Source organism: Hypanus sabinus, chromosome 10 (assembly GCF_030144855.1).
Source record: "Hypanus sabinus isolate sHypSab1 chromosome 10, sHypSab1.hap1, whole genome shotgun sequence".
NCBI lineage: Eukaryota > Metazoa > Chordata > Chondrichthyes > Myliobatiformes > Dasyatidae > Hypanus > Hypanus sabinus.
Genome location: NC_082715.1, coordinates 118,317,856 through 118,331,750, shown reverse-complemented (window position 1 = coordinate 118,331,750; position 13,895 = coordinate 118,317,856). Strand labels below are relative to the sequence as shown.

The 13,895-nt window shown below is 41.3% G+C and overlaps 1 protein-coding gene across 15 annotated transcripts in view; it reads left to right on the top strand.

The window, feature by feature from the left end:
- The window catches only part of LOC132401029 (ensconsin-like), a 196,392-nt gene that overhangs the window by 73,806 nt on the left and 108,691 nt on the right, over positions 1-13,895 (top strand). Inside the window, exon 1 of one of the 15 annotated variants that reach the window (XM_059982775.1) lies at positions 12,758-12,850. The exons of the other annotated variants lie outside the window; for them this stretch is intronic. The gene's annotated coding sequence lies outside the window, so the exon portion shown is untranslated. Of the gene's footprint in view, positions 1-12,757; positions 12,851-13,895 lie in introns of those variants that run through there. 15 annotated transcript variants of the gene reach the window in all.

The following is a 13,895-nucleotide window of genomic DNA, read 5'->3' as shown; positions in this document are numbered from 1 at the left end:
ATAAGTCTACTTAGTGTTCTTTATAGACCACCCAATATTAACAGGGACATCTAGGAGTAGATAGGGAAACAGATTCTGGAAAGGGTTGTCATGGTGGGAGATAATAATTTCCCAAATATTGATTGGCATATTAATTGGCAAATATTAATACAGCAAGGAGTTTAGATGGGGTGGAGTTTGTTAGGTGTGTTCAGGAAGGTTTCCTGACTCAATGTGTAGATAAGCCTACAAGAGGAGATGCTGCACTTGATCTGGTATTAGGAAAAGAACCTGGTCAGGTATCAGATCTCTCAGTGGGAGAGCATTTTGGAGATATTGATCACTATTCTATCTCCTTTACCATAGCAATGGTGTGGGGTAAGAACAGATAAGTTAGGAAAGCGTTTAATTGGAGTAAGGGGAAATATTGAGCTAACAGGCAGGAACTTGGAAGCATAAATTGGGAACAGATGTTTTCAGGGAAATGTTTGGCAGAAATGTGGCAAATGTTCAGAGGATATTCGTGTGGCATTCTGCATAGGTACATTCCAATGAGATGGTAAGGATGGTAGGGCACAGGAGCAGTGGTCTACAGAGGTTATTGAAAATCTATTTAAGGAGAAAAGAAAGGCTTACAAAAGCTTCTAAAAAACTGGGTAATGATAGAGATCTAGAGGATTATAAGGCTAGCAGGAAGGAGTTTAAGAATGAAATTAGGAGAGTCAGAAGGGGCCAAGAGAAGATCTTAGCAAAAAGGATTAAGGAAAACCCCAAGGCTTTCTACAAGTAGGTGAAGAGTAAAAGAACAATCAAGTGTGACAGTGAAAAAGTGTGTATGGAACTGGAGGAGATAGCAGAGGTATTTAATGAATACTTTGCTTCAGTATTCACTACAGAAAAGGAATTTGCTGATTGTAGGGATGACTTACACCAGACTGAAAAGCTTGAGCATGTAGATATTAAGAAAAAGGATGTGCTGGAGCTTTTGGAAGGCATCAATTTGGATAAGTCACCAGGACTGAGTGAGATGTTCCCCAGGTTACTGTGGGAGGCAAGGGAGGATATTGCTGAGCCTCTGGCAATGATCTTTGCATCATCAATGGGGATGGGAAAGGTTCCGGTGGATTGAAGGGTTACAGATGTTGTTCCCTTATTCAAGTGTAACTCTCGCTTCACCTAGCTGCTTAATATAGGGGGTATTAGCCCTCAGCCCAGCCAAACTTAAGAAATCTCCTAGGGTGGATGCTGCGGAATGTGTCCCCTGTTACAAATCAATACCCCAAAATAATCAACAGTACATAATATGCGATTAAACGATTGAGCTTTACAATTCTTACTTTGACTGTATGTTTAGTAAAGAAACAAAAAAGAAAAAGGGCAATAGACTGCTTCTCATGAACTCACTGATAAGACAGTCGTCCACCATTGACCTCCTCCTTTCATCGCTGACCTTCGGACCCTCGCTACAAGCCCACTCCGTCCGGCGGTCTAATAATTTTCTCTGTTCATGTCTTCTCTTCTCATCTCTCTTTTGCAAGAAGGCCATGAAAAACCCTCTTCCAGTCTCATAAGAAAGAACAACATTTCTCTCATTGGATAGCCTCAGCATTCCAAACCCCGCTATCTCTAATTATAACACAAACATTGCTGCTACAGAGAAACCAATACATTAGCAGTGTAATCTTACAGCATGTTACACAAGAAAGGGAGTAGAGATATCCCAGGAAATTATAGACCAGTGAGTCTTACTTCAATGGTTGGTAAGTTGATGGAAAAGATCCTGAGAGGAGGGATTTATGAACATTTGGAGAGGTATAGTATGATCACAAATAGTCAGCATGGCTTTGTCAAAGGCAGGTCATGCCTTATGAACCTGACTGAATTTTTTGAGGATGTGACTAAACACATTGATGAAGGTAGAGCAGTAAATGTAGTGTATATGGATTTCAGCAAGGCACTTGATAAGGTAGCCCATGCAAGACTTATTGAGAAAGTAAGGAGGCATGGGATCCAAGGGGGCATTGCTTTGTGGATTCAGAGTTGACTTGCCCACAGAAAGCAGAGTGGTTGCAGACGGGTCATATTCTGCATGGAGGTCGGTGACCAGTGGTATGTGTCAGCGATCTGTTCTGGGACCCCTATTCTTCATGATTTTTATAAATGACCTGGATGAAGAAGTGGAGAGATGGGTTAATAAATTTGCCGATGACACAAAGGTTGTGGGGTGTTGTGGATAGTGTGGAGGGCTGTCAGAGGTTACAGCAGGACATTGATAGGATGAAAAACTGGGCTGAGAAGTGGCAGATGGAGTTCAACCAGATAAGTGTGAAGTAGTTCATTTTGGTAGGTCAAATTTGATGGCAGAATACAGTACTTATGGTAAGACTCTTGGCAGTGTGGAGGATCAGAGGAATCTTGGGGTGTAAGTCCATAGGACACTCGAAGCTGCTGCGTAGGTTGACTGTGTGGTTAAGAAGGCACACAGTGCATTGGCCTTCATCGATCGTGGGATTGAGGTTAATAGCCGAGAGGTAATGTTACAGTTCTATAGGACCCTGGTCAGACCCCACTTGGAGCACTGTGCTCAATTCTGGTCACCTCACTACAGGAAGGATGTGGAAAGTATTGAAAGGGTGCAGAGGAGATTTACAAGGATGTTGACTGTATTTGGGAGCATGCCTTATGATAATAGGTTGAGTGAACTTGGTCTTTTCTCCTTGGGGTGATGGAGGATGAGAGGTGACCTGATAGAGGTGTATGAGATGATGAGAGACATTGATCGTGTGGATGGTCAGAGGCTTTTTCCCTGGGCTGGAATTGCTAACACGGGAGGGCACAGATTTAAGGTGCTTGGAAGTAGGTACAGAAGACATGTCGGGGTAAGTTTTTTTATGCAGAGAGTGGTGAGTGCGTGGAATAGGCTGCCAATGATGGTGGTGGAGGCTAATATAATAGGATCTTTTTTTAAAAATTTTTTTATTAGTTTTTCAAAACATTTTACAAATTAAAAACCCCAAATTCCAATGAGGAACATTAAAACAGTGCAAAATTAAGCATACAATAAAGATATGCGACAAAGGAAGAGAATTTAACAAAAAAGCACCTAAATTAAAGAGAAGTAAGCTTACTGTCCTCTCCAAGCCCCACAACACAAGAGAAAACAACAGCAACTCCAGACCAACCACAACACAATATAGAGAGTATAAGTCAGGACAGCCAAATTCCCAGACTATGAATACACTCAGCAACAGAGGATAATAATGCCTTCTACCAGAAAAAAAAAGGGAGCTGAAAGCAAGGGACTGAAAAGAAAAGAAAACCCTAGTCAAGAGGAAGGTTATGAAAGTACTCGATAAAAAGTCCCCAGACCTTATGGAACTTTAGATCTGAATTGAGAACTGAATAATGAATTTTTTCGAGGTCCAAGCAGGCCATGATGTCGTTAAGCCATTGAGCATGAGTGGGCGGGGCAACATCTCTCCATCTGAGGAGGATCAAGCGTCTAGCCAGGAGAGAGGCAAAGGATAATATTCGGCATTTGGTCGGACCCAGACATAAATCTGTCTTGCCCCAAAAACCAAACAGAGCAATTAAGGGGTTTGGTGCTAGGTGCTGATTCAGAATACACGATAACGTAGTGAAGACATCTTTCCAGAATTTCTCCAAGCTAGGACAGAACCAGTACATATGGATGATAGAGGCCACGCCCCTCTGGCATTTATCACAGAGCGGACTAATGCTAGGGTAGAATCGAGATAGTTTAGATTTAGACATATGGGCTCTATGAACAATCTTAAACTGTAAAAGGCAGTGGCGAGCACAAAGAGAGGTTGAGTTAACCGATTTGAGAACTGAATCCCAGCTCTCCTCAGATAAGGAGATATTTAAATCCTGCTCCCAGGCTATTTTGATTTTATCCATAGGGGCCTGTCGTAAGGCTGCTAGTTTATCTCGGATGATTGATATTAAGCCTTTACCTAGTGGATTAATGGAAAGAAATAGGTTCGTAGCATTTTTCGCAGGCATTCCAGGAAAGTTAGGAATTAAAGGAGCAATAAAGTGTCGGATTTGGAGATATCTGAAAAAGTGAGCGTTAGACAGATTGAACTTAACAGAGAGCTGCTGAAAAGAAGCGAAGCGATTATCAATGAAAAGATCTTCAAAATGTCTAATGCCCTTCCTATACCAAACCTGGAATGCTGAATCATATGTAGTAGGTAAAAAAAAGGTGATTATGAGCAACAGGGCTGGAAACGGAAAACCCCTGGAAACCATAGCATTTCCTGAACTGAGCCCATATACGCAAAGTGTGTCTAACAAGAGGATTAGCTATTGATCTGGGCAGACTACTAGGGAGTGCAGAGTCAAGAAGTGCAGAGATACATAATTCTTTAGTGGAGCTCAGCTCCATTGCCACCCAGTTAGGGCACTCGGGTTGGCCGTGGAAGAAAGACCAAAAGGTAGCACAACGTATATTAGCTGCCCAATAATATAAACGAAAGTTAGGTAAAGCCATGCCACCCTCTTTTTTAGATTTTTGGAGATGGATTTTATTAATTCTAGAGCACTTATTCTGCCACAGATAGGACAAAATAATAGAGTCTAAAGAATCAAAAAAAGATTTAGGAATAAAAATTGGGATAGATTGAAATAGGTATAAAAATTTGGGGAGAACATACATTTTAACATTTTTCAATGTTCGTTCTTGTGCTTCTTTCTTAATTGGGAGAAGTTTACTCTTATGTAAATTAAGTTTATAGGCAGAGATCTGGCTAAACTGGCCAAGAAGTGAAAACATTAGAGGTAAGGATGTAGACGGATTTGAGAGAAAGAGTAATAAGTCATCAGCATAGAGAGAAACTTTATGTTCAACACCCCCTCTCCAAATCCCGGTCAATTCAGGACAACTTCGAAACGCTATCGCCAGAGGCTCTATAGCCAAATCAAAGAGAAAGGGACTTAAGGGGCATCCCTGACGGGTGCCACATTTGAGATTAAATACTTGGGATTTCTGAAAATTAGTTAAAACAGAAGCAGTAGGACACAGGTACAGCAATTGGATCCAAGAAATGAAACTTTGGCCAAGGTCAAATTTTTCTAAGACTGCAAAAAGGTAGTTCCACTCTATACGATCAAATGCTTTCTCCGCATTGAGGGAAATAACACATTCAGGAATCCCAGTTGGTGGTGAGTATAAGATATTAAATAAACGCCAAATGTTTAAAAAAAGGGAGACGGTTTTTAATAAAGCCTGTTTGGTCATCAGAGATAATGGAGGGAACAACGGTGTCTAATCTATGAGCCAAAACTTTAGCTAAGATCTTTACATCACCATTGAGCAGAGAGATCAGCCTATACAAGGAACACTCTGTTGGGTCTTTGCCCTTTTTTAAAAGAAGAATAATAGATGCCTCACTGAAAGAGGGTGGCAATTTGCCGTAATTAAACGAGTCAGATAATACTGAAAGTAACTAAGGAGAAAGAAGTGAAGAGAATGATTTATAAAATTCTACAGGGAACCCATCAGGTCCAGGAGATTTCCCTGAGGACAATGCAGAAATTGCAATAGATATTTCTTCTGATGACATAGGCGCATTGAGTTTGGCTTTGAAATCAGATGAAAGTGAGGGGATATTCAGATTCTGTAAAAATTGATCAACAGAGATATTGTCATTCAGAGATTCAGAGGAATAAAGCCGAGAATAAAAAAATTTAAATGCAACATTAATTTCTAAATGATCCGATGTAAAGTCTCCATTCTCCTTCTGGATCTTTGTAATATGTTGTTTGGCTTTGGAACGCCTCAGCTGATTGGCTAGGAGTTTACCAGACTTATCCCCATGAATGTAAAATTGACTCTTGCTTTCGAGAAGTTGGTGTTCGACAGGTTGAGTGGACAGAAGGTTAAATTTAGTTTGGAGTTCAATGCGCTTCTTGCATAATTCAGGGTTCTTAGTTTGGGCATATATTTGATCCAATTCTTTAATCTGGTTAATGAGGTCTAATCGATCTGCACGGTATCTTCTGTTGAGATTTGCTGTGTAAGAGATTATTTGCCCCCTCAGATATGCTTTCGTGGCATCCCAGACAATCTGGGATGGCACTTCAGGTGATGTATTAGTGTTAAAATAAAAGGTTATCTGATCCTTAATAAATTTTTAAAAATCATCATCCGATAATAAAGTTGAATCAAACCGCCAGTGTTTATTCCTCTGAGGGAGACCAGGAAAGTTTAGAGAGAGAGTAATTGGGGCATGGTCAGAAATCAGTATACTCTGATAGTCACAAGAGTGGGCAAATGGAATAAGTTGGTTATGGAGTAAGAAATTATCAATTCTAGTGAAGGTATGGTGAACATGTGAGAAAAAAGAATAATCTCTCTCCGTAGGATGGAGGAAACGCCATATATCAGAGATACCATAATTAGAGAGAAACGATTGAATAGCTAAGGCAGATTTAGTAGGTGGTCTAGTAACAGAGGACGATCGATCCAAATTAGGATCTAACCAACAATTGAAGTCACCACCCAGTATTAGAGAGTATGAGTTTAAGTCTGGTAGTGAGGAAAAAAACTGTTCAAAAAAATTACCATCGTCAAAGTTGGGGGCATACAGGTTTGCTAGTGCAACTTTAGTGTTATATTGTTTACCAGAAACAATAATAAAATGGCCATTTGTATCAGATATTTTATTATGGAGTTCAAAAGGAATATTTGAGTTAATAAAAATGGAGACTCCCCTAGCTTTAGCGGTAAAGGATGAATGAAAATGCTGACCTGCCCACTTTGACAGAAGCCGGGAGTTATCAAAACAACGAATATGAGTTTCTTGAAGGAAAGCAATGTCAGCTTTGAGTTGTTTGATATGTGAGAATACCTTCCTCCTTTTAACAGGGTGATTCAATCCCTTTACATTCCAGCTCACGAGTTTAAGTGCACTAGCCATTATCAATTACTAATGCATAAAAGGCAGCAGGCACATAAAAAGTCAAGCAGTATAACAGCAGTCTGGGAGCAGAGATGTAAACATAGATTCATAAAATCAAAACATATACATGTCCTGAGCAATAAAGAGAAATAATATATACAGTGAGTGATGTTGAAACTGGAAAATCCACCCCATCCACACAACCCAAAACTAGACGGCTACCAAAACAAGTAGCTAGCTCTACCAAAAAAATTAACCCAAGTACAACTTCCAGATCTGTGTCATTAACAGCAGTTCCGATAATAGGATCTTTTAAGAGACTCTTGGATAGGTACATGCAGCTTAGAAAAATAGAGGGATTCTAAAGTAAGGACATGTTCAGCACAGCTTTGTGGGCCAAAGGGCCTGTATTGTGCTGCAGGTTTTCTATGTTTTTTTTCTAACTCACTGCAGCTTGTATTGATCCTCCCCCACAACAGTGAGACAGCTGGTTAGAATCCAGTTAGAATGTCATAAATACTATTTTCCTGGATTTTCAGACAATGTGCCATTTATGAGGCTGTGAAAGAAGATATGGGCCTATGGTCCTGGAGAGATCAGTCAGTGAAGATTAAGAGGTGTTTATCAGGATGGCTGCTGGAGAAGTTCTTTAGGGGTCAATTCTAGGACCACAAATTTCCACTTTGTACATTATAATCTGGACAAAGAAAATGATGGAATTGTGGTCAAGTTTGTAGATGCTACAAAGATTGTTTTCATTTCATGAGGACTAGTCATTAAAGCTAGAATGTATTGCTAGGATTTTAAAAGACGTTGGTGATATTTTTCTCCTGCGAGCACAAGACATCAAATTCAATTCATCTCATGAAGACCAGGGTTCACCAGACACCACAGGAGTGGAATCTGGAGGAAGATGGTCCATGAGCAGGTTCCTACAGTCAATGAGTAGCTTATCCTACGGCGCTCAGTGTATTGCATTCTTCTTTTTATTATCTTTCAGTGGACAGAACAGTGAATGAGGAAAGATTAATTAGTTAATATTTTTCTAACCGTTTACAGTCTTTTTTTTTCAGTTTAAGCACTTGCTTATGGTTTTTTATTTCAGTCTGAAACCAGCTCAGTCAGGCCTACAGACCCACATTCAAGCCATCACAACCACTGCTGTGCTCCCAACGGTCCACATTTTCAATCAGCTCATTTTCATCTTTAGTGTTCTACAGAATGTGGCTGCTTTGTAAACATACACAAAATCCATCCTACTGTGAAGATAGAATGCTCTTTAACAGTACCTGTGCTCAGAACCATCTCATTCTCAGTCTGTGCACAATTTGTTTAAATCAAGATTAGAATAGGGTAATTCCCAGATTTGATTGATCACATTGCCCAGTAGAGGGCACATGTAAAATGGGCACTGTGGAGACTTTGAACAAATATCTCTGCCTTAGTAGATATTTCCCCAAACTGCCATATTGATCACCAGATTTTTTTAAGTGTAGAGCTTCCTATTATTTACTGAGTGAACCCTCTCACCATTCAGTTTGGGTTCCAACCACTGCACAATTGACAGGTCGCTGAGCACTGGTAAATAACTTGGGATCCTGAGCGGGAATTAACTGTAATCGATATTGAACAGAACAACAGCAGCCAGGGCTCCTTTGTCTGGGGTAGTTGGATCTGTCCTGACTGGAGCTAAATGTCCGATTAAAGGAAAGGGAAAAGATAATGCAATTCTCACACATATATCAGCTGGGGAGTGATAGAGAGACACAAGCCCACAACCAAGGACTATCAGGCAGTTCCTGTGTGGGAATCATTAATCAGGAGAGGACCAAAGCAGTTAACAGTTGAATGTAAATACAAACCAATGAATGGGAAAGACCCTCACCTGGTTGTTATTGTCACTGAATGAAGTGTGAGCCCCAGCACTGCAGTCATCTGGGTGGGTATTAGGAACTGGCAATTACCATCAGAGGTCAGTGTTTAAACACAGGGTCCAGGGAACCATTCAAACCCCCAAAAGTGACAGACGGACTCAGTTAACACCACTGTGTAAAAATCACTCTGAGCTCGATTAACTTGCTGTTATAGGTGAGAGACAGTGTTAAAGTTAGGAATAGAGTTTACATAAGTAATAGGAGCGGGAGTTGGCCATCTGGCCCATCGAGCCAACCCCGCCATTCATTAAGATCATGGCTGATCCGTCTGTAAACTCAGCTCCATCCACCTACCTTTCCCCCATAACCCTTAATTCCCCTACTATGTAAAAACCTATCTGACTTATCTTGAATATATTTAGTGAAGAAGCCTCAACTGCTTCCCTGGGCAGAGAATTCCACAGATTCACCACTCTCTGGGAAAAACAGTTTCTCCTCATCTCCATCCTAAATTTTCTCCCCTGAATCTTGAGGTAATGTCCCTTAGTTCTAGTCTCTCCTACCAATGGAAACAACTTTCCTACTTCTACTTTATCTATCCCTTTCAAAATTTCTATAGATCTCCACCCATTTTTCTGAATTCCAGATTATAGTCCCAGGCGACTCAATTTTCCCTCACAGGTTAACCACTTCATCCCTGGAATCAACCTGGTGAGCCTCCTCTGCACTGCCTCCAAAGCCAGTATATCCTTCCTCAAGTCTGGAGAGCATAACTGCACACAGTACTCCAGGTGCGGCCTCACCAGTACCCTGTATAGTTGCAGCATGACCTCCCTGCTCTTGAATTCAATCCCTCTAGCAATGAAGGCCAACATTCCGTTTGCCTTCTTAATCACCTGTTGTACCTGCAAGCCAACTTTTTGCGATTCATGCACAAGCACTCCCAAGTCCCTCTGCACAACAGCATGCTGCAATTTTCACCATTTAAATCATAATCTGCTCTTCTATTATTCCTTCCAAAGTTGATGTTCCAAAATTTAGAAAAATCTCCCTGTTTGAAATCTATAAATATAACAGAATCTCGAGAAAAATTCAGTTTCATTTCTTCAAAAAGGGGATTTCCAAAAGGTTATATTTATTGAAGCACATGGTGATGTGTGTCTTTAAAGGAAAAGTCCATTTTGAATTCATTGGTGAGTTCCCAATAGTCTTCAGCAGGCTGCTCATATAGCTTGTGATAATTTCAAAGATTCAAAGACCATCTATCATCAAAGTATGTATGCTGTATACAACCCCTGAGATTCGTCTTCCCACAGAGAACCATAAAGCAAAGAAAACCATGGATCCTGTTCAAAGAACAGCAAACCCCTAATGTGCAAAAAAACATGAAAATTGAGCAAAAAAAAACACAGAACACAAAACACCAACTCATAAAGTCACCAGAAGAGTTCAGGCATATTCAGAATCAGAATCAGGTTTATTATCACCGGTGTGTGTCATGAAATTTCTTAAACTTAGCAGCAGCAGTTCAATGCAATACATAATTTAGAAGAAAAAATAATAAATATATAAATCAGTTACAGTGTATGTATATTGAATAGATTAAAAATCATGCAAAAACAGAAATGATATAAAAAAAAGTGAGGTAGTGTTTGTGGGTTCAATGTCCATTTAGGAATCGGATGGCAGAGGGAAAGAAGCTGTTCCTGAATCACTGAGTGTGTGCCTTCAGGTTTTTATACCTCCTACCTGATGGTAACAGTGAGAAAAGGGCATGCCCTGGGTACTGGAGGTCCTTAATAATTGTTGCTACCTTTCTGAGACACCGCTCCTGGAAGATGTCCTGGGTACTTGGTAGGCTGGTACTCAAGATGGAGTTGACTAAATTTACAACCCTCTGCAGCTTCTTTTGGTCCTATGCAGTAGCTCCCTCGTACCAGACACTGTTGCAGACTGTCAGAATGCTCTCCACAGTACATCTATAGAAGTTTTTGAGTGTATTTGTTGACATACCAAATCTCTTCAAACTCTTAGTAAATATAGCCACTGTCTTGCCTTCTTTATAACTGCATCAACAGGTTGGGACCAGGTAAGTTTCTTAGAGATCTTGACACCCAAGAACTTGAAACTGCTCACTCTCTCTACTTCTGATTTCTCTATGAGAATTGGCATGTGTTCCTTTGTCTTACCCTTGCTGAAGCCCACAATCAGCTCTTTCGTCTTACTAATACTGAGGTTGTTGCTGCGACACCACTCCACTAGTTGGTATATTTCTCTCCTGTATGCGCTCTCGTCTCCATCTGAGATTCTACCAACAATGGTTGTATCATCAGCAAATTTATAGATAGTATTTGAGCTATGCCTAGCCACACAGTCATGGGTACACAGAGTGTAGAGCAGTGGGCTAAGCACACACTCCTGACATGTATTGATCGTCAGCGAGGAGGATATGTTATCACTAATCCACACAGACTGTACTCTTCTGGTTAGGAAGTGGAGGATGCAGTTGTGGAGGGAGGTACAGAGGCCCAGATCTGTAACTTCTCAATCAGGATTGTGTGAATGATGGTGATAAATGCTGAGCAATAGTCGATGAACAGCATCTTGACATAAGTCTTTGTCTTGTCCAGGTGGTCTCAGGCCGTTTAAAGAGCCATTGAGATTCGCATCTGCCATTGACCTATTGGGGCGATGGCAAATTGCAGTGGGTCCAGGTCCTTGCTGAGGCAGGAGTTCAGTGTAGTCATGACCAACCTCTCAAAGCATTTCATCACTGTAGATGTGAGTGCTACTGCATGATAGTTATTAAGGCAGCCCATGTTATTCTTCTTTGGCACTGGTATAATTGTTGCCTTTTTGAAGCAAGTGGGGACTTCTGCCCATAGCAGTGAGAGGGTGAAAATGTCCTGAATACTCCCGCCAGTTGGTTGGCACAGGTTTTCAGAGCATTGTCAGGTGTTCCATCGGGACCTTCCGCCTTGTGAAGGTTCAGCCTCTTTAAAGAAAGCCTAACGTTGGCGTCTGAGACAGGGATCACAGGGTCATCAGGTGCAGCAGGGATCTTCACAGCTGTAGTCATATTCTCCTTTTCAAAGTGGGCATAGAAGGTGGTAAGTTCACCTGGTCGTGAAGCATCACTGCCATTCATGCTTTTGGGTTTTATTTTTTAGGAAGTAATGTCTTGTAAACCCTGCCAGAGTTGTTGTACATCCAGTGTCGCCTCCAATCTCTTTCAAAATTGTCTCTTTGCCCTTGAAATAGCCCTCCGCAAATCATACCTGGTTTTCTGGTACAGGACTGAATGCCACAGATCTAGCTTTCAGCAGATGATGTTCCTCCTGGTTCATCCATAGTTTTTGGTTTGGGAAAGTACAGCAAGTCTTTGCGGGCACAAACTCATCCACACAGGTTTTAGGGTTAGTGCCAGTCTACCCCAATTGAGAAATAGTACCACAAAATAGTACCCAAAAAAAAGCGATCAGAAATCAGAATGTGAACTACAGAGTACAATCCACAAATCACATTGATGAATCCTTGACTAAGATCCAGGACTCTGGCAGCATCGATTGAAAGGGAGGGAGGGAGGGAGAGAGAGAGAGAGAGAGAGAGAGAGAGAGAGAGAGAGGGAGAGAGAGAGAGAGAGAGAGAGGGAGAGAGAGAGAGAGGGAGAGAGAGAGAGAGAGAGAGAGAGAGAGAGAGAGAGAGAGAGAGAGAGAGAGAGAGAGAGAGAGAGAGAGAGAGAGAGAGAGAGAGAGAGAGGGAGATAGTTCATGTGCAGACACCTTCCTCAGGAGCAATGGCCGAGAGGGAGTGAGTGGCTGGTCACACGTAGGCAGACGGCATCAAATACCTGCCCACCTTCCACTATCGTCCTCATTAATTTCAAGCTTCCTCAATGTTTTAATTGGCAGGATTTTTGAGAATTTTGAATAAATCTTAAACAAATTTCAGACTGAACAGAACTGCTTTCATCATGCATTCTGGGATTGGAACACAGTCGGCCTCAGACATGGAAAAGCAGAGGCTGCTCCACAGTGGGAAGCTCTGAATTCATTCTCCCACCCCCCACTGGTCAGTGTAGGCATAATGCGCCAAATGACCTGTTTCTCTGGTGTGACTCTGTAGTGTGTGGAGCAAGGTATCTCTTGTCTTTCTATGTCAGGAAGAGAAAGTGTTGGAGGAAATTGCGAGATGTGGTTGTGGGCTCTGTCCACTGTGGTGGAGGGAAGGCAATGGTTAAGAAAAAAGGAAGATGTGTCAGAGGCATCTCTATGGAATATTCATATATTGCAGAGAGTGGAATGAAATCCTTGCAGGAGGTAAGGTTGATGGAGTCATTGATGAGGAGAGCAGGGAAACTAACTGACATTGCTGACATTTCATGCAGTGGTGTATGAAGACTTTAGGGATAAAGACTTTGGGAAAAGTGGGTCTGTGTTGACTGGAACAATAATTGCTCCATTTTCACTCAAAAATCCCAGTATGGCTTGAGCCTGTATGTGTGCTGATAGCTAAATGTTTGATCTGGAGAAAGTGAGCGAAGATAATGGAGAAATTGTTTTATGTGAAGACAGGTTCAGCCAGATGAAGACATGGGACAAATGCAGGAAACTGGACTGACTAGGTGGACTCCATGGCTGACATGGGCGCATAGGACAAGGGCGTGTACCTGAACAGTATGGCACCATGACTCTATGTGGAATGGAGATGCAAAGGTGTTCTATCACAGTGGTGAAGATGAACTATTTAGAACCATTGAAATGGAAGCTGATTATGAGACGTATAGCTCTCAATTTTCACAGATCTAAGTGAGAAGGGTCTGGATTGGGGGTGGGGGTTGGGAAAGAATGGAAAAAGGCAGGAAGATATACATTCAGAGTGTAGGAACAGGCTGAAATATTGGGTATTGCTTCTGATCTTATGCAGAAGATAGAGAATGGGGTTGTGTTAGAATGGAATACAAAACTTGGAAGCTGTGGAGAAGGAGTCAATTTTAGAAAACCTAGCACATTTATTTTTCAACATAGTCCCCACCTACACTTAAACATTTAGTCCAGCAGTTTTCAATATAACTAACTCATTTCCTTCTACCTTATGCCACAAACTTATCAAGCAC